General features: G+C 59.0%; 1 protein-coding gene across 7 annotated transcripts in view; it reads right to left on the bottom strand.

Moving 5' to 3' along the window:
• Bcor (BCL6 corepressor) overlaps positions 1–18,920 on the bottom strand; it is a 123,036-nt gene that overhangs the window by 41,686 nt on the left and 62,430 nt on the right. For 2 of the 7 annotated variants that reach the window (XM_078034960.1, XM_078034964.1), the window contains exon 1: positions 2,271–3,143. The exons of 2 other annotated variants lie outside the window; for them this stretch is intronic. The gene's annotated coding sequence lies outside the window, so the exon portion shown is untranslated. Of the gene's footprint in view, positions 1–2,270; positions 3,144–18,920 lie in introns of those variants that run through there. 3 more of the 7 variants (XM_078034965.1, XM_078034966.1, XM_078034963.1) reach the window with 2 other exon arrangements.

The following is an 18,920-nucleotide window of genomic DNA, read 5'->3' as shown; positions in this document are numbered from 1 at the left end:
TCACCTACTGGTGACAGCGCCTCAAAGGACAGCGTTGGGGCCGGCCAAGCCCCAGCCCCGACCTGGCGGCGGAGCGCCCAGCGCCCGAAACCCGCGCGCTCCCCTAACCACCCTGGGCAATTTGCGTGCGTGGCGGTGTGTACCCGCACGCCGAAGGCCAGCCTCGGATTAGACCTGGACGGCATATTAATCATAGCTTACCCCCCACTTCCTCTACGCGGTGAAATCGTGCCCAAAATAAACACTAGAATCTACACTGCAAAGCCCAGACCAGACCAGATAACAGGTCGGGGGCGGAGTGGGAAGGGTCGAAAAGGGAGCATATCCTTCAAGTGTCCATGCACAGGAGCCTGAGGCTGACAATTAAAATGCCTTCCACACAAGCAGTTCTGTTGGCAAAACCGAATCCAACACCTCTTAAGGGTAGATTTCGGTCCGCGGTGTCCGTTTCCAGTGCCACAGGAAGTGTCAGATGGCTAGAAATACCCAAGTCTGTCTGCGCTCACCACCCACCACCTTCTGGGGTGGGCCATTTCCTCCTCATTTTTACTCCCAGGCTTTTTAAAGGGTTTTTCTCCAAGGGGTTACCCCCAGAACCAAACACCAGTACCCCTTTCTTCTCCCCTAGTCCCCTCTCCAGAAGGGGAGGAAAAACAGCCACAATGCTAAACCAGGAGCTGTCTAGTCTAGACGCAGTGAGGCTGTGCGAATACCTATTTGAAGCGCGTTGGTTTCTTTTTAAGGTTTGTTTTTAAATACACATAACCCTCCTTCCTCAGTCGCTCTTCCATTCCCCCAACCCCCACACTCTAGACGCCGGCGGCGCGCGTCCCCGTGCGCGGGCACTCACAGTCTCTAGCTGGAGACCGCGGACTTTCTGGAAAAGATTCATTAACAGCAAATTAAGCCTCACCCGGCCTCGGCCTACACGCGGCCAGGCACCGCAGTCTTCGGGACCCGGGTACGTGCCCCTCCAGCGTTCGGGCGGCGGGAAGCCCGCCGGGACCACGCGTGCCTCGAGCAGACCTACTCCGCACACGGCGCCCCGAGGCTCCTTTCGTAAACAGCAGGCGCTCGCCGCCGCCGCCCCGAGCCCCCGAGTTGGCTGAGGCTCTGCGGCGCAGCCTCCCGCCCGCTCCAAGCGCGGGCCCCGCGGCGCCTCGCCCTCCCCGCCTCAACCGAGGATCGCACCCGGTGCGCAAGTTCCTCTTCGCGCTGAGCCTCCGCGCCGCACGCCCTCCGAGTGGGACCAACTTCCTCCGGCAGCAGACTTTCACACGCCCATCAGCGCTTCCCACCAGACTCCCCACTGCCCAGCGGAGGGCCAGGTCTCCCCGCCCCCCCCGCCGCCCGCACACAGGCACATTCTACACCACCCACCCCTGGGGGCTCATAACTTCAACCTAGCCCACGACGCCTCGGCGAGGGTGGAGGCGGCAGGGGGCCGCGGATTACAATTTTAAAAGAACATTTACAAAACAAAGCGTCTGACCTGGCGGGCCGACCGGCCGAGTGGGAACCCCTGGCTCTGCACAATTTCCTAGTAGTTTTTTTTTTTTTTTAATCCACGTGATCCGAGCTTTGGGGCAAGCCAAGAAAGGAAAAAAAAAAAAAAAAACCGGGACTCCCCTCCCGAGTTGCGCGGCGGCGACAGGTCGAGCTCGACTCGGCCAGAGGCGCCCGCCACACACCCTTGCGCACGCACACGCCGTCGTTCCACTAGGAAGAACGATCGGCCCCCGGAGAGGCGAGACCAGGCGGCGGAGGCTGGGGGTTTTTACAGTTCTTTCCCGAGTCGAAAAAGAAAGCAGACGGGAACCCGCCGCCCTCCCCTTCCTGCTCTCGAGCTAACGCCGAGCCGAGCTTCCCAGCTTCCAGCCCAGTTCCCCCCCTTCACCCGACAAGCGGCGCTCAGCGGCGACCGCGCTCCCGCGCAGACACACACAGGCTGCAAACTTCCACTCTGCGAACTCCCTGCTCTCCTCCCAGCCCCCCGGGAGGCGGCAGGCCCCCAGCTGCGCCCTCCCTCCCCGTTGCCTACGCGGGGCCGCTTAGGTTGGCTGCATTTCTAATAACTTACAGCTATGAAATAAAAACGAAAGCGAGCAATGAAGCTAAGGGAAAGCGCGAGGCAAAAGGTTCGCGGGGTACGCGAGAGTCGGAGAAGAAACCCGCGACCGGCGGGGGCCCCAGGGGAGGGGGCCGACTGCAGCCCGTGGCGCGCCAGCCCGCCCGCGGCCTCCCTGGGGAAAGGTGTTCCGGGCACTGACCTGAAATCCCCAGTCGGGGAGTAGGCAGGGAGCCTGCGATCCGGCGCTTTGAAGTTTTCCCCGGAGCAGAGTCGAGGCGGCAAGGAGGAGCGGGGGTCGGCTGGGTGGCTGGGAAGTGGTGTGCGGGGCTGGGGGTTGGCGACGCTAGGGAGCGGAGAAGGAGCCGGGCCGGGGAAGCGCAGCGAGCAGCAAAGTTTGCCGTCCCCGGCTGCCCGCAGCCCGCTCAGGCGCCGCGCTCCCTCGCCGTCTGCTGCCAGCCGGCTGCCCTCGGGGTCGGCCCCGCCGAGGGGTGGGCTCTCAGCCGCGTGGGGGTGGGGCGGGGCGGGGCGGGCTCCAAGCCTCAGGGCAGGTGGCGACAGCCCCGCGCGAACCTCCGGGCTCCCGCAGCTGGACTGGACTCCGCCTGGCTCAGCAGCTCCCGCGCCGCCGCTGCCGCCCGCGCTCGGGCAAGAGCCCCAGCGCCATGTTGACGGTTTGCCGCGAGCGCCCGCTCGGGCTGGGTGTGTGTGTGTGTGTGTGTGTGTGTGTGTGTGTGTGTGTGTGAGAGAGAGAGAGAGAGAGAGAGAGAGAGAGAGAGAAAGAGAGAGTGTGTGTGTGTGTGTGTATGTGAGAGAGAGAGAGAGAGAGAGAGAGAGTGTTGGCCAAGTCGTCCCTGCGCGGCGACAGCGCGGCTTGGGCTCTCCGCCCGGCGGCTCTCGGGCTCCCCCTCCGCCGCCGCCCGCCTAGCTCCCGCTCTCGGTCGCGGTCTGGGCTCCGGCGCGTCTCCCCCGCAGCCGCCGAGCTCCGCCCGCGTTCAGCGAGGAGCGCAGCTCTGCCTCACCTTGCCGCTGGGAGCCCGGGCTCCGTCTGCAGCCGCACGCCGCGATCCCAACGCGTCCCCCCTCCCTGGTTCCCTCCTCTTCCTCCTCCCCCTCCCTCCGCCCGCCCTCCCTCCCTCCCTCCCAGCAGCCGCCTCCCCTCCCCCCGCAGGCGCAGCGCTCGGGCGACAGCCGCCGCCTCCAGCTCTCGCAAGTTTGAGCTCCCCCAGTCTCTGCTCTCCCTCCGTTGCGGCGCCTCCGCGGTGGGGTTTCAGGAGGGGTGATTCCCCAGGAAAGGTTTGCCCGAGTTTCCCCGGCCGTCATCGATTCCCAGGCGGGTGCGTCGGGGCCTCTCCACGTCCGTACCCCGGACCACCTGGGTGGCACCCCCGTTGTCCCCTGCCGTCCCCTCCCCAGCTCGGGCCGACTTGGCTGCACACACCCGGCCAGGACGCACGTCCTGGGCGAGCCGGAGACCGACTTGGGCGGCGGCGGAGGCGGCGGCGAGGACGGCCCGCAGAGCCCCGAGCCGAGGGGATGGGGGCTGCGGGGGCAGCTCTCCCAGGAGCGCGCCGAGACTCCCCTTGCTACCCAGAAGGCCAGTGGAGGACCGCAATTACCATAAAGCGCCTCGCACTCCGCTCAGCCAAAGCTGTCAAACCCCAGCGGCAGCCGCCACTGCCGCCTCTCGCCACCAGTGCTGCGCTCTCTCGGCCTCGCGTCCCCTCCGAAACCCAGCAGAGCCTAGCAGTGCGCGTCTGCGCTCACCCCCACCCCAGATCGCCCCTTCTTCCCGAAGGAGCTCCTTCCCATTTTGGTGTCCCGAGCTACCTGAAAACACCACCCGGGGCAACAGTGGCTGTTCCGCCCTAACTCCGCGGCCGAGTTCCCCGGACGTTTCAATTGTGTGGGAATTGTTTAGAGGCGGGGGGGGGGGGGACGGGGAGAGGCGCAGGGAGCAGCTCTTGGGGACACCAGGAGGCGGGGGAGAGATAGGGGAGTGGAGATCCAACAGAATTTTTCCCGTTTTTTCGGCATTTCAAGGTCTGCACCTCAGATGGTTGGAGGGTCTGCCCTGGTCCCTCACCCTGGCTCCGAGAGATTATCTCCCGCGTTTTATTTTCCTTGGCAGGGAGCAACTTTTGGCTTACAGCGTTCGCCCCATAAATTTCCACTCGGTAACGTCGTGCTGATCGGTGCTCGGCGGCGGCGTACAGCCTGCACCCGCAGCAGTTCAATTCAATTGACACGTATTGAGCTTCTCCAGCGCACCCGGCGCGGCGCTGAGCGCGGGTGGGGTGGGGAGGTGGGGGCGGGCGGGGGGGGGGAGCGGAGAAGCAAGGTTCCGGCCTACTCCGAGCGCAGAACCTCAAGGGCGAGCGGGAGCCCCAGTTCACAAAGCTGGCGGGAAGGGGTGAGAGTGGGGGAGGGGTGTTCCGGCCTAACTGTTCCCAGACTGGGGGCGCGGACGTCGAGGCCAAAGGTGACCCCCGTTGGGCTGCTCACAAGGGTCTTTTATGCTGGGAAGGGGGTGGGGTGTCTGTTCTGCCTAAGAACAAGATGGTGCAGGCTTGATGAGAACATAAATCCGAAATGGAGGTGGTTTGTAAATCCACACGGAAAGTTTTTAAATATCCTGGAGTGTCCCCATGCCAAAAATAATCAAAAGCATCTCAAGTTGATTACTAAGTCAAGGTCAAGGCCAAAATCAGCTCTAGCTAGCAGATATTTTCCCTTTTAAAAATGAGACTATTGACTGGGACTGATATTGGGTGCGATTTTATTCATTCTGTTTTAGTTCTCATCACATAGTTATAAAAACAGCCATTCTCAAAGCAGAAGTGAAACATCTCTACCGTTTGAAACCCGAAACTTGGGCAGAATTAAATCTTCATGCTCCAGAGCTGCTTGTAACAACTGATGCAAAAGGCAGGCGGGGAAGGGCCCCTGCGAGCAGTGCCCAGTCGAGCTGGGCCGCGAGCAAGCGCTTCCAGGACCCGCGCCTGCAGAATGGAATGCATGTCTTTTTCTTCCTGGTCTTTCTGGGGTGGACATCTCTGAAAGCTAACCCACACATTTTTTTTTTAATCTCCAGTAACAAGCAGAAAGACACCTGGACTATTATGCTGTAAAGCTATTTTTTATAAAGACATTTTAGGGCCAGACATTAAAAGTTATTAGACTGAACGCATGCGAGTTAGAGACACAGCTGGAGAAAAGGCCGCTAGTTGTGTGTTGTAGCAACATTTCTTTTTGAAGCGACTCCTTTTATTCAAAACAAGTCTAAAATAACTGGAAAGGCTGGCATTGGGGATTTGTAGGGGAACTCTGTGTATGCGGTTCCAGGCGAAAAGGCCGCTGGGCTGCTGTGGGCTGGGCAGGAGAGCTGGCCTGGGCGAGTGCGGATCGGTGCCAGGCCCTTCCGGCTGGGTTAGGCCGCACCACAGAGGCCCTGGCCCAGTGCCTGGCCACCTTCTCTCCCCTCCCCTCATCTCCCCAACTCTCCCCCCCCAGGCACAGACTTTTCCCGGAGTTTCTAGTGGCATATAACAGTCCAGAACTTTTGGAAAATCCAGGAGCTGACCACGGAGCTTGCTGCTTCTTGGACTCCTGTGGCCTCCCGGGGCTGCTGACAAAGGGGCCTGTTTGTCTAACTTTAAGTCCTAGAGTTAAAATGAATGGAGGGGGGTGCTGTAAATGCAAAGGGGCCTGTGGTGAGGGCTGACTGCAGGAGAAATTTGATGCTGTAGACAAACAGGCCAGTAAATTCGCCTTTGACTTAATTTGCAGCATTCACCCCCCACGCCCCCCTTTTGCAAGGACTCTCCCCCCTCCATGGTATATTGCAGGATGGGCTGGTGGGACTGAAGGGCTTCTTCTCCATCTCTTAGGGATACATTTTCCAACTCCATGGGATTTTAAAAATATCGTATTAAGGGAGTCCTAAGAGGCATGAGAGGGGGGATTGACTCACTGGGAATTAAAACGTGGGATTTTCCCGAGGTGCCCTAAGTCGAAGGAAAAGGGGGGTCAGGATTACACCTATTGGCCTGGTTAGTTGGAATTGTTCTGGGAAATAGAGGCAGCAAGAAAGATCTTATGGCCCCTCTCAGGAAGAGGTTGCAGGAGCTGGGGGCTCGGCCTGCAGTGTGTGCGGGCGTCTGGCCCTTTCCCTGCTCCCTCCTCCTCTGCCCTCCCACGAGCCCCTCGGGAGCTGACCTGGGGGTCAGGCCGCTATACCAGGCACTCAGAGAGGGGAGGATTTCAATAAAAGCAGAGGAGGAGGCGGAGAGGGAGTGCAAGAGAGGGGAGGCCGTGTAGCCAGTGGAGAAATAAAGAAATAAGCGCAGAAATGAGAGGTGCTTGGAGGGGGGGGGGCTGCCCCTCCTCAACCAGCCCCATCCCCATGAAAGGGTCCTGTGGTTATAACATATGGCTGGACCTCAGGCCACTACTCCAGGTTCTGCAACTGGGCAAGCAACTTGGGAGCTTCTGGCCACAGGCCTTGCTGCCCTTTGCAGGTCGGGTGACTGTGCAAGATGTGCCAGGGCCTCTTTCACACTTTCAGCCATGCCCAGGCTTGGGGAAAAGGCCATGAATCCTGTGTTGAGGTCCTAGCCAGTGTTTTGGGGGGGGCACCCTGGGCTTCCAACATTGTTGGGGGGCATATTTGTAACAAAGTAGAATGGACATCCTAAAAGCTCTCTAGGCCTCTGACTGCCCTCCTCTGAGGCTGTTCTCTGGCCTATGACACTCCATATTGGAGTAATGGGAACTTTTGGCATTTGAATGGGTATACTTTGTTTTTTACTTTACAAACTGAGGTAGCCTGTGACTGTTTAAAAACACCCAAACACTCACACCTACAGTCACCTGGTCATTTTGTAAAAGAACTCTGGGCTTATCCAATGGTACTTTAAAGATACACTGGCTCACCCTTTCAAGCACAGAGCATATATCCTGCTTCCCTTTCCAAATTCATTTGAGGTAAAGATGTGAGACCCATCCTTGTCCCAGGGATTTAGCTGATCAGGAGTCATCTGAAGATGGCTGCTTCAGGGCAGAGCACTGCTGAACTTGGGGTTCACCATGTTAAAGATGGCTGCTCTTTCTTCTACCTGGCCTTTGGAGGGTCCTTGAGTGTTTGGGAGAAGGGCCAAAGAGTTCCTGGTTCACAGGAACTGTCTGCATTGGATTTGTGTCATGACCTGAGCTCCTGGGACTCAGGCACGTCTACACAGTGAGGCCTGCAGGGTGGTTGGGTGCCAACTGAATGGGCAGAAAAACAGGAGGCTTCTGGGAGGCCCTGTCTCCTGCATGGCCTGTCCTAAGTTTAAGAGCCTTCGAAGCCACCTTGCAGGCAGGATGCTCCTGCAGATAAACCCGGACGCCACGTCCTGCGCGGGTGCTTATTTAGCAAGGCGCAAGGCGCCTCCTGCGCATATTTTACTGGGCCGGGGGCAGTGAGTGGGAACCGCAGGGAGAGGGGGCGGGGAACCGTCAACTACTCGCCCTGGGACTCAGGTTGCTGGCCTCCAGCCCCAGCCATTTTGTATCCAGCTTCCCTCCTCCACTTCCTCGGGGTCCCTGCGGAGGCTCACCACCCCGGGCCCTTCTCAGGACTGGGGTGTATGTGGGGGGGAGAGGTTTGGAAGGCTCAGTCTGCCCCTCGTCCACTGCAGGAGGGGAAGGGAGGGCCAGCAGATGGAAACGCGGCGCTGATCTGTCTCTAAACACCTCGGAGCTCACCCGCCTCCCTCCAAAGCCGGGCACAGAGGTGAGTGGCGCAGGGTGGTTGCCTTGGGAAGGTCGCAGCCAGGAGCAGACCTCTGGGCTCCTGCAGAGCTGGGGATTCCAAAGAACTTAATCTGCAGCACACTCTACCCCCTCCCATTCCACCTCCCGGGCCACTCAGTTCTGCCTCGGCCCCCCAGCCTCCCCGTCCCTGCTTCTCCAGCGCCTTAGCAGCGGTGGGGCTGCAGGGTGGTTTCTGTTGCGAGGCCTGACAGAACCTTCTGTGTGCGGCGGAGGGAGGAGGCTAATGCATAATGCACAGCGCCTGGAAGCCCGGCCATTAGCGGCCTGTCGGTGACACAGACAAACGACTGAGAGGGAGGAGATCCAGCTCGCTCTGGAGTTTAAATATACCAGCGTGGAGGGGAAACGCCATGATTTAAAAGTGTGTGTTTGCAGACACTCGCATATATTTTAATGATTTCCAGCAGGCTATGCGCCCCAGCCTTGCATCCCCCCTCCCCAAAAGGGGAAAGTGTATAGAGGAGGAGGGATGGAGGCAGGAAGACCTCAACCGGAGACCCTCTGCCGGCTTTTGAGAGGTTGGCAAAGGCAGTGCTGAGAAAGCGAGGCCTGGAGAAGCCGCTGGAACCAAGGCCATCCTGTGTTGTTTTGGTTTTTTTTTCCTTAAAAAAAAAAAAAACTGGCCATGGGGCCTTCCAGCCTCCACTGGACCCTCTGTGCTGTTCTAGAAAGCCCCGGGGAAAGAATAAACCTTGCCATCCGCCCTTCCCCCCAGGAGCCCCCATTTTTGAATCTTCCTTTTCTACTGACAATCCAGAGACCTCCTTCCTGCCCGTTTAACACACCAGTGTTTTTTAGCAATTAAGGCGAGAAGGGGGTGGGGATAAAGATAAGCCAATTTTTTTTCCGCCATGCAAGTGTGAAAGATAAGATAAGGCTAAGCTGGGGCAAAGCGGCTGCTTACAACCTCCCCTCAGCGATTTTGATCGGTCACTTCTTATCTCGCCAAAATGCTCCTTTTCGAAAACTGCATCAAAAAAAGAAAAAGGCTGAAGGAAAGCATTTTCATTTGGAAGTGACATTTAAAACCCACCTCCCCTCCATCAGCTACCCCCGCCCCACTGGCGAGGCTCCCCAGGAAAAGTCGCACCTCTACTGCAGGGTTTCAGGCTTTCTCGTGGGGGGCAGGATTACTAGTGTAATTAGGCTGAATAAAACCAGGGATGCGTGATGAGGATTTATCCTGCATCCAACCCAAGCTCGAAGCCGCGTTTTCCTTCTCTTAGTTACTGGTCCATGTTTGTTTCGCCATCGCGCTTCTGTGTTGAAACTGAGTAGGTAGTTATATTTGGGAGGGTCATATAACTATGTCAACATGAGGTGGTTGTTAATGTGAAATAATAAGAAACTCTGCTGATTTTTACAGGCCCCTGTAAAGGGAGGAAAAGGCATCACACGCCCCAGAATCCCACAACTCTAGCCGAACTGGACTCTCCGGGAGTTTTAAGAAATCCTTTCCCCCCTGGCACAGGAATCTCACGAAGGGGTTTCCGGAAGACTTTATATTTGTTGAGGAAGGTTTCAGTACCGAACTCCAGGGCCGCAGGGCGGCCTGCGAATTCCCCCCCAGCTCAGCTGCTGGCCCCAGATTGCAGACATCAAGAAGGGCCTGCCCCCAAACCAAGTTGACCCAGCCTCTGCCCACCTTCGGCTCAGAGTCTTGAGGCTCCAACCCGCCCCCTCGGTCCCCATCCCAGGTGCCATCCTTGGAGCCCGGCGTGCAGCGAGTCTGCTCCCTCCGGCCAGGCTGCAAGACCCAGAGCCCGGGGCCAGCCACAGACGGACCGTCCCCCGGGAGCCGAAACCGCCGAGCGGGGAAACCCCTCCTCTAGCCCTTCCCCGAAAAGCCTGGCCGCGGCGTAAGAGCTGAGCGAGCGGGCATCCGCTGACAGCCGGGCCTCACGTAAGGCCCACACGCGTCCCATTAGTCAGCCCGAGTTCCCCTCGGGCAAGCCGTCTGGCGCGGCCCCAAGGCCGGGCGCGGGCGGGGAGGGGGTGCGTGGCCGCGTCAAGCGGGGGGCAGGGGCGCGGGGCCGGGCCAGGCTCGGTTCCGCGTTCCTGGACCCGCGGGTAAGCTGAGCCGGCGGGGCAGGCCGCTCCCTGGCTGGCGCCGGGGCGCCGAGCTGCGCTTCACGTGCCCGCCATATCAGCGGCGGCGGCGGCGGCGAGGAGGGGGGCTGGGAGGCGCGCGGCCGCTCCTGCGGGGTCCCTGGCCCCCCGCCTCCCGGCTGGGGGCTGGGCCGGGACCACCCCGCGGCCACCATCCCCGCGCAAGCCGACAGCCGCGTAGCCAGACACCCAGAGGCTCCCAGGACACCGCTCCGAGAGCTAAGCGGCGGCAGCAGCCAGGGGAGGGTGCTCCTCGCGGCCGCCCCGGGAACTTCCCGGCCGCCCCGCCGCCGCCGCCGCCGTCACGGGGGCCGGAAGCCCTCGCGCCGCCCTGAGAGGCCTCCGCGGGCCCCCAGGGCTGTTGCAGACGAGGGCTGGCCGCACGTCACCCCTGCTCCCTCCTCGCCACAGGCAGACAGTCCGCGCCCTGGGGTATCCCCCATTTAAGCCAGAGGACCCTCCTCGCGGTCCGGCGAGACGTCCCTCAGCCACCGCCAGAAGCACGCCCCCGCCCCCCTCTCCAGCCCCGCAGCTGGGACCGGAGGGGCGCGGAGCCGCCACTCCGGCCGGGCAAGAACACCTGCTCCCGGGCCCTGCAGCTGGGCGCGTGGTGCCGGGAGAGGCTGCCTACTGTTGTGTGCAAAGATCGCGGAGAAGAAAATGGGGCTCCGAAGCTCTGGGCCAGGAGCAGCGGGGTCCTCGGCCACCCCTATCTCCCACCCTCTCTGGGCGATCAAGCCCAAAGCCAGAAGGAGTGCCGACGACCCGGGTCTCCTTTCGAGGGTCGAAGGGCCACCACCCTGGGATCCAGCTTCTGGCCTTAAGAGGTCGTCCGCAAGACAGATGGGGGAAAACCTGTTTGGGGATCCTTCCCAGTGTCAGTCCCTGCTCCCCCAACCAGACACTCATCTGCCCCCGGGCCCCCCTCGAGCCACGGGCGGGGAACGGGAGTAGGTCAAGACGGCACCAGCACCTCCCCCCCCCCCCGTCCCCATAGGGACTTAAGAGTCTGGTACTGGGCTTCGACTTTGCCACTGAGCGTGGGGGAGGACAGATGGACCCTCCATCCCCTCCATGCCCTGACGAGCCCGGGCGGTCCAGCTAACCTGCGCGGCTGGCCCTGCCCCCCCCCAGCGTCCCGCCCTCCCCGACTCTCCTGGCCCAGGGCCCGGCCGGGGAAGGCGTTGTTTTGCCAGCGGGAGTCGAGCGAGTGCGCAGAGAAAAGCCTCCCTGCTCTAATGAGAGTGCACACAGCGCTGCAGCGAGGAGGATGATTACCCGGCGGGCGGGGGGCGCGGGCCCGGGCCGCGGGCGGCGTGTGCGGTGGCCCCGCGGGCCCGGAGTCCCCGCCTGTCTGGCTGCTAATCGCACGCTTTCTGCTGTTACGGAGGCAGGCGGGAGCCGGCGGCCGAGCCCAGCGCCGGCGACTCGGCGGGTGACACGGAAACATGGCGCAGCGCCCCTCCCCCGCCCGCCCTCCCCGCTCTCCCGCCTCCCGCCTCGCACTTCCTCCCGCCCGCGCGGCTTTTGCAGTTCTAATGCTCTGCTTTCGGCCTGGCACCATTACGCTAGCAGCCGCTTCTCTGCGGCCCCGCGCGTCTCTTTCCCCTTTGTTTTCGGGGTCTATAGAAAACGTTTGCTTTTGTCCTGAGCTCTCGTTAAACCAAACTTGTGGTGGCAACGGAAGGCGGTGAGGGCGGGGAGGGGCCCGGGGATTTTGGCAGCAGTGGACCAGAGCATGGTGGAAACTTCTCTCGCTGGGTTCCCCACCACCCCGCCTTCCTCCCCTCCCCCACACACAGATCCGCCGCCCGGCGACGCTTCTCCCCGAGAGGCTCCAGCACTCCAGGAAGGAGGTCTGGGACACAAGGACTGTGACCGTGGGTGACGGGCCCAGGGTGCGAGTCTAAGCCCCGAGTTTGGGGCACTCGGTGACCTCGCTCTTTGCATCCTGGACTTGCCTGCTTCTCCTTCCCTTTGGTCCTTTGTATCTCAGTCGGTGGAGAAGAGGAGGGAAGAGAAAGTGTTTCTTGTGTGTGGTTTTTATTTTAAGGTTTTATTGGAATCTCTCACCCCCAACTGCACAGCCTCCTCCTTTATAGGATCTAGGGCGAGAAGGGGGAAACGTGGACTGTACCCGGGAAAGGATCGAAAACCTAGCCCTGGAGGCTGGATCGTACTCTGCTGGCCAGCTCGGCCACACTCAATCGGGTGGGGCGACCCTGCAGAGTCGGGAAGGCGAGGGTCAGGTCCCTAGATTCAGAGACGCCAAACCTCCCTCCCTCGGGGCGAGAGAGCAGGATCCCCACCACCACCACCACCCCCTCCACACGCGCGGCGCGCTCCCTAGACCGTCGCGCACGCCGTGGCTCTCCGCACCAGAGCTGCTCAGGCGGCAATTTTTTAAGCCTGCAATTAAGCGAGGCGTCGCCGTGTCCTCTGCTAGTGTCGATCCTGTCAGTCGCACATGGCCTTGGTGCTCCGGTCCGAGGCCCCGCGATTAGTCACAGGCTCGCTTCGCTCCTTCCCTAATCCGCCTCTGCAGGCAGCCTGGGGACGCGGCCGACTTGGCGGCGCTGGCAGGGAGCCACCGCACGCGGGGCGGGCCGCCTGGCCAGTGCCAGCCCCACTGTGCCCTAGCCGGCGCGGGCCCCAAGGTGCGGGCTTGGCGCCCCCTCCTCCCTTACCGCCCCCTGGATGGGGCGGCGGCGCCCCTCCTCCTCCCGCCCCCTCTCCCGGGCCTGCGAGATCTATTTGTGTGGTGTCATTTGCATAAAAATAGGACAAGTGTTTCAGTGCGTTCGAACGCGGGAGGCGAAATCCTTATTGATGTGTCTGTGTGGAGCCTTCGGTTGTCGGAGCGGTTTGATTTAGGGTGTTTGTGTTGCCTTCTACGAGAAATGAGAGGAAATCCTGCGCAACGCCTACGGCGACCAGGGCCCCCTGGAGCACCCCCCTCCGCGCGGCTGGGAACGGTGCACGGCTTGGGCCCTGGCGCGCCGGGTCCACAAGGAGCAGGTTGAGGGCCAGGCGGGCGGCCCATTATGACTCATAAAACCGGGCGGCCTAATCACCAGCTGCCAACCCATTTACATGCGGTGCTTCCCAATGCTTCTTTCGCCCAGGCCCGGCCTCCCGCGGGTTCGCCCCGGACACGACTAGAGCCGCCCAGTGGGAGCTAATCAAGTGGCCGCTCCTACCCGTCGGCAGCCCGGCCTCCCATCCTGGGAGACCCCCGCTCTCTCTTGGCTTCTGCGCTATTTGCCAGCAACTCTTCAGCTGGGACAAATAGCTGGGAGGGCGCCGGCCTCGCGGAGCCAGTAAATCAATCATTAACTCCTCGGCGAGGCCAGGCCAAGGGAGGGAGCGGTGGCCAGAGCCGAGTCCGCAGGGCGAGCGCAAGGGGCTGGAAGGCATCCACGTGCTTGCCAGCCAACAGGGTGCGTGAAGACAGGTCCCGCCAGAACCTCCCGGTCCCTTCCAGAAGCCTCCACCCTCAGGGCCTTTCAGGCCTGCACCTTGCCTCGCCGGGCAGGTCGGGTTACTGCGCGGCCCTTGGGCGGGCTTGAACATTAACGAGCCGCCTCGGGCCTCGCGGCCTGTTCTCCCCAGGAGAGTGTGCTGCGCTTGGGCAAGCTCCTCGGATCCGACCGGGCTCCTCCAGGCTCCAGCTTGCCAAAGCAAACTGATCGCGCCCGGTGTCGACCAGGGTCCCTGCAGCACCCTCTCCGCCACGGTGGGGCCGGCATTGAAGGGGTTAAAAGCCCCAGTTCGCCCTGGCTCCTCGGCGGCGTGGAGGAAACGCTGATCAAAGTGCCTACGGGGAAGGAAACACATGCACAGTGGCACCCGGGTCGGAGCAGGCCGACTGGAGACCGCTCTGGAGCCGCTCGCCTCGACCCGCTTCCCACACTCCCGGGAACACGGTCGCAGCAGCGGCGCTGGCCCGCGCGATTCACCCGGCGGAGCTCTGCGCGCCGCGGCCGAGGAGGAGGAGGGACCAGGGGGCGGGAGGCGAGCCCGGGCTGCGCGCCAAGAGGCCCGGAGCCGCAGATTAGTCACCGCTCGGCTCGGCGCTCACGGGTGCGCCCGGGAACCGGGAGGGCAGGCGTCGGCCCCGCTCAGCCGGGCTCCTGGGGCCTCGGCGCCGGTGCCCCCACCCCCGCGCACGCCTGGCGCGGCTGGCTTGACTCTCAGGAACTCGCGCAGCCGAGATCCACTTGTCAGTTCAAGGGCAGGACAGAAACTCTGCAAGCTGAGTCTTGCGAACAGGAAATTTCTCATTGGCAAGGTGCTGCCCATCCCCCACGCCGGCTTCAAAACAAAACAAAACCCCGGCGCGAGCGGCCAGCGCGCCCAGCCTCTGTCCGCCGGGCCCGAGCCCCTCCGCCGCCTCGGCGACCCCCGCTCCTCAGCCTCCGGCGGGGGAGATCCGAGAGCTCGCCGAGCCCCGGGCCCCGAAAGCAGGCAGCGCCGGCGGCGGCGAACACACAGGCCCAGCGGACGGGCTCGGCTCGGGCCCCGCGGAGGGTGATCGGCTGCCACCCTCGGGGCCGAGGCAGGGTCGGGCGGGGGCGCGGAGCCCCAGAGGCCCCGCGCCTGCTCGGGCGGTGAACCCCGCTGAGCGGTTTGGCGGAGCTGCCGGGGGCCACCGGGTCAGCGGCTCCCCGGAGGGGGTGGGGGCGGGGAGGCTGCTCGGCGCCGCCGACTCGGCGAATCCCGCTGCGGGAACCCGGGAGGGCTGCGAGCTCGGCCTGGCAAAGTTCCTGTGGAAACTCCATGTTTTGAAACTCCAGCGGCGTCGCGGAAGGAGGGGGAGAGGGGAGCGCGCGGGGGCGGCCTGCACCCGCGGGTCGCGCCCCGCGAGGGGGCTCCGCGCCCCCTTCCAGTCTCCCGGGAAGTCGGGAGGGCGGGGACGACCGGCTCCCCGAGCCCGATCTTTTGTGTTCCCTTTTTTTCCTCCTCACTCTCAGGGAAATGTATAAACCCGTTTTATTTATGAAATTCAGCCAGGAGAGGAAGGCTGCCTTTTTAGGGACCCCGATGTTCAGGGTAATTTCGTATTTGACACATGTAAATACTTAGTACTCTCAGGTAAGGTCAAATTATTTATCATCTTAATTTATATTTCAATAGGCCTACAATTTAGAGGCGCGAAATGCCTCCTTATGAATCATTATGGTCTATTAGGGGAAGTAATGTATAAACAGCACTGTTTGGGAGGGAATCACTTATGTTGACATTTAAATGGCTCCTCAATAGTTAAAAAAAAAAAAAGACATTCGAGTGCCTTTGATTAAATGTACAATTTACAAGACCATCAGCAAAGCCATCAGGAATATAAATTCTTCTTGGGATTTTTATTTATTTCCAATTTTTAAAAAGCCTTCCAGGACGTGTAATTTTAATCCCTATGAGAAAAATGTACAAATTTCAGGCGAAAATATCATTCTCCTCTCCCCCAGCTAATGTCTTCTCAGGGAACCTCTAGGACTGAGCAAACTCTGCCAGCAGGTCTCCCCACCTGGGGGGTGTGTGTGTGTGTAGGAGGCTGTACCTCAGCGACAGAATCAACCACTTTTTAACAATATTCCAGAAACGGCATAGCTTGCCTGCTGGTTTGCAACCTTCTGAAGGCCTGTGTTCAGCCAGCTATCCTGGTATCCCCACAGCACCCAGGCCAGGACTTCTCACAGTTTGTGTTTTTTTTTGTACCAGGGATTGAGCTCAGGGACACTCAGCCACTGAGCCACATCCCCAGCCCTATTTTGTATTTTATTTAGAGACAAGAGTCTCACTGGGTTGCTTAACGCCTTGCCTTTTCTAAGGCTGCCTTTGAACTCGAGATCCTCCTGCCTCAGCCTCCTAAGCCACTGGGATTACAGGCGTGCACCTCCAAGCCAGGCTCCCACAGTTTGAAGTCATCCTATATCTGCCACATAATCCTCAGAGACTCTTCCCGACTGTTTCCACCCACAGCCCCTGTCCTTTCTTGCGGAGAGAAGGCTATGTTAACCCAGGGCTTCTACAGGCATGCACCACCCTTGCCTGGTCTATGAACTACTCATTGAGGGGACCCCCCTCACCCCCATTGCATTCATTTGCTTGAAGCATCTCCCATCTTCAGAATATCCTTCTTTAATCCCACATCTCCTGCCCTGGCTCCCTATTTGTTTCCTTGTACAGCTATACTTTGAATTTTTTACTTTATCTGTCAGTCAATCCATGCATCATACCGGGGATTGAACCCAGGGGCGCTGTACCACTGAGCCGCAGCCCCAGCCCCTTTATATTTTATTTTGAGACAGGGTGTCATAATGTGACCCAGGCTGGCCTTGAACTTGCAACCCTCCAGTCTCAGACTCCCCAGTGGCTGGGATTGCAGGCTTGTGCCAGCCACCAAGTCTGGCGACAGCTGCACTTTTCAAAAAATGTGTCTCGGTCCATGTGGCATTTCTGCTTCCATACTGGTATTCACTCTAAAAAAATCAGCTAATTTCGAAGTTATTCTAAGATATTGGCTAAATACAGCTTTGTTTACAGGAGCACAAGTTTAGGAAACACCTAAATGTCCAGTGATGATACTGATACAAAGCACACAATGGAATCTTCTATAGCTATTCAAAAAGTGAAGATCTTCTCTGTGTACTGGTATAGAAAGACCCTCCAGGGTGGATGACTAAGGAAAACACATAGTTATGTTACCATTTGTATAAAAACAAACACGGGGAACACTAGATCCTGTTTGTGTGTACATTAAAGATGTCCAACACTGCTGGCCAGCACCCCCCCGACTATTCTTTGCATACAACACACTGCACAAGCTGTTCTGAACTTCACCTGTGAAACTTATTGCTACATCTTGCAGTTGGAGTTGCCTGTGTTTGTTTTGAGACAGGGTCTTGATCTGTTGCCCAGGCTGGCCGGGAATTCCTGGGCTCCAGCAATCCTGCTGCCTGGGCCTCCTACTCGGCCTCCCAGGGATTTCAGGTGTGGGCAGCCTACAGATCTTTTTCTATCCCGCAGGAGATGGACCTTGTCTGCAAAGCTTGTGGAAATTCATTGCATAGATACGTTATTTACCAAGCTCTCTAACCCATACCCCCTGATCATTCTGCAGAAAGTGCTCAGGGTCACCAGACACTTCCTCGTTGCTAGGAGTAGGAAGGCCTGGTTCTTTCCTGCCTTGGCCTCCCAGAGGTACTGAGTGCCCAGCTACTCTCCACTTGAACTGGTCCCTCTTCGTGGCTCCCAGATGCCCAACACATAATGCTTTTCATCCAAGCTGCGAGCCTCTCAGTTTCCTCTGGCTTGTTCTCTGTGCTCTACCGGTTGCTTGGGGTCTGAATGCTCCCCTCCTCCCCAGCAAACTCACCCAGGCTTACAGCTTGAAATACCACTCACTTGTTGATGACTCTTAAATCTGCCCCCCCCCCCCCGCCCAGTTCCAGGCCACCCATATCAAACTGCAGGCCCCATATCTCGACTGGGCATCCACATCCAGCTTGGTAAAAATAGCTAACATTTACATAGCGCTTGTTAGGTGAGCACTTTATATAAATTGACTATGAATTCTTCCAGCTCTCATACAAGGTAGGTGGAGTCACTATCCACATTTTACAGATGAGGAAATGGAGACACAGAGGTTTTAGAACATTCCTGGAAAAATGGTGGTTCTAGGATTCAAATCCAGGCAGCACTCTGTCCAGAGTCAATGTTCTCACCCCAATCACCCGTACTGGGGGTTGAGCCCTGGGGGGGCTCTACCCACTGAGCTACATCCCAGACCTTTTCAATGTAATTTTGACACAGGCTCTCTCGCCCAAGATGGCCTTGAACATGTGATCCTCCTGCTTCACTCTCCAGAGTACCTGGGGTGACAGGCATTTGCCACTGTGCCCAGCTCAAAGTCCATGTTCTTAACCATTCCACAGGATCCTCATCAAGAATGACCTCTCCTTGCCAGGTGTGGTGTCACATGCCTGTAATCCCAGCAGCTCCAGAGGCTGAGGCAGGAGGATCACAAGTAGGAGACCAGCCTCAGCAATTTAGTGAGGGTCTGAGCAACTCACTGAGACCCTGTTTCTAAATAAAATATAAAAAGGGCTGAGGATGTGGCTCAGGGGTTAAGCACTCCTAGGTTCAATCCTCGGTATCAAAAAAAAAAAGAATGAACTCTCCTTCATCTCCCACCTCCCCTCTTTCCACTCCGATGGCAGAGTTAACTGTACTTCCAAGTGTTCACCACTGGACACACTTCTTCCCATTAGATCCACCTTAGGCCAGGCCCCCACCTTTTTTTTTGCTGTGTTATTATTCCAGCTAGTCTGTATGCCGCCATCATTGCTCTCCTGCAATCTACCTTCTGAATGGCACTAGAAAGTTCTTTCAAAAATTTGTCACAAGTCTGCCGGGTGCGGTGGTATACTCCTGTAATCCCTGCGGCTCAGGAGGCTGAGGCAAGAGGACTGTGAGTTCCAAGCTAGCCTCAGCAAAAGCAAGGTACTAAGCAACTCAGTGAGACCCTGTCTCTAAATAAAATACAAAATAGGGCTAGGGATGTGGCTCAGTGGTCGAGGGCCCCTGAGTTCAATCCCAGGTACCCAAAAGAAAAAATATGTCACATGTCACTATCTCACTAGTTCTCATTGCACTTGGAAGGAAACTCAAACTCCTTCACAAGGCCACTGGTTTCCCTGTCGCTTTGTTCTCGCCAATGTGTACCTTACTCTCTGAGAGGCTGAGACGCAGGACTGCTGTCAATTCCCAAATAGATTATTTTTTCCTTTTCTTTTCTTTTTTTGTAGCAAGGACTGAATTCAAGGGTGCTTACCCACTAAGCCACACCCCTAGCCCTTTTTATTTAGAGATAGGGTCTCACTGAGTAGCTTAGGGCCTTCCTAAATTGCTGGGGCAGGCTTCCAAC

The sequence above is a fragment of the Ictidomys tridecemlineatus genome, chromosome X (assembly GCF_052094955.1).
Source record: "Ictidomys tridecemlineatus isolate mIctTri1 chromosome X, mIctTri1.hap1, whole genome shotgun sequence".
Lineage (NCBI taxonomy): Eukaryota > Metazoa > Chordata > Mammalia > Rodentia > Sciuridae > Ictidomys > Ictidomys tridecemlineatus.
Note: the sequence above shows the minus strand (reverse complement) of the source record. Positions and strands in the feature narration are given on the sequence as shown.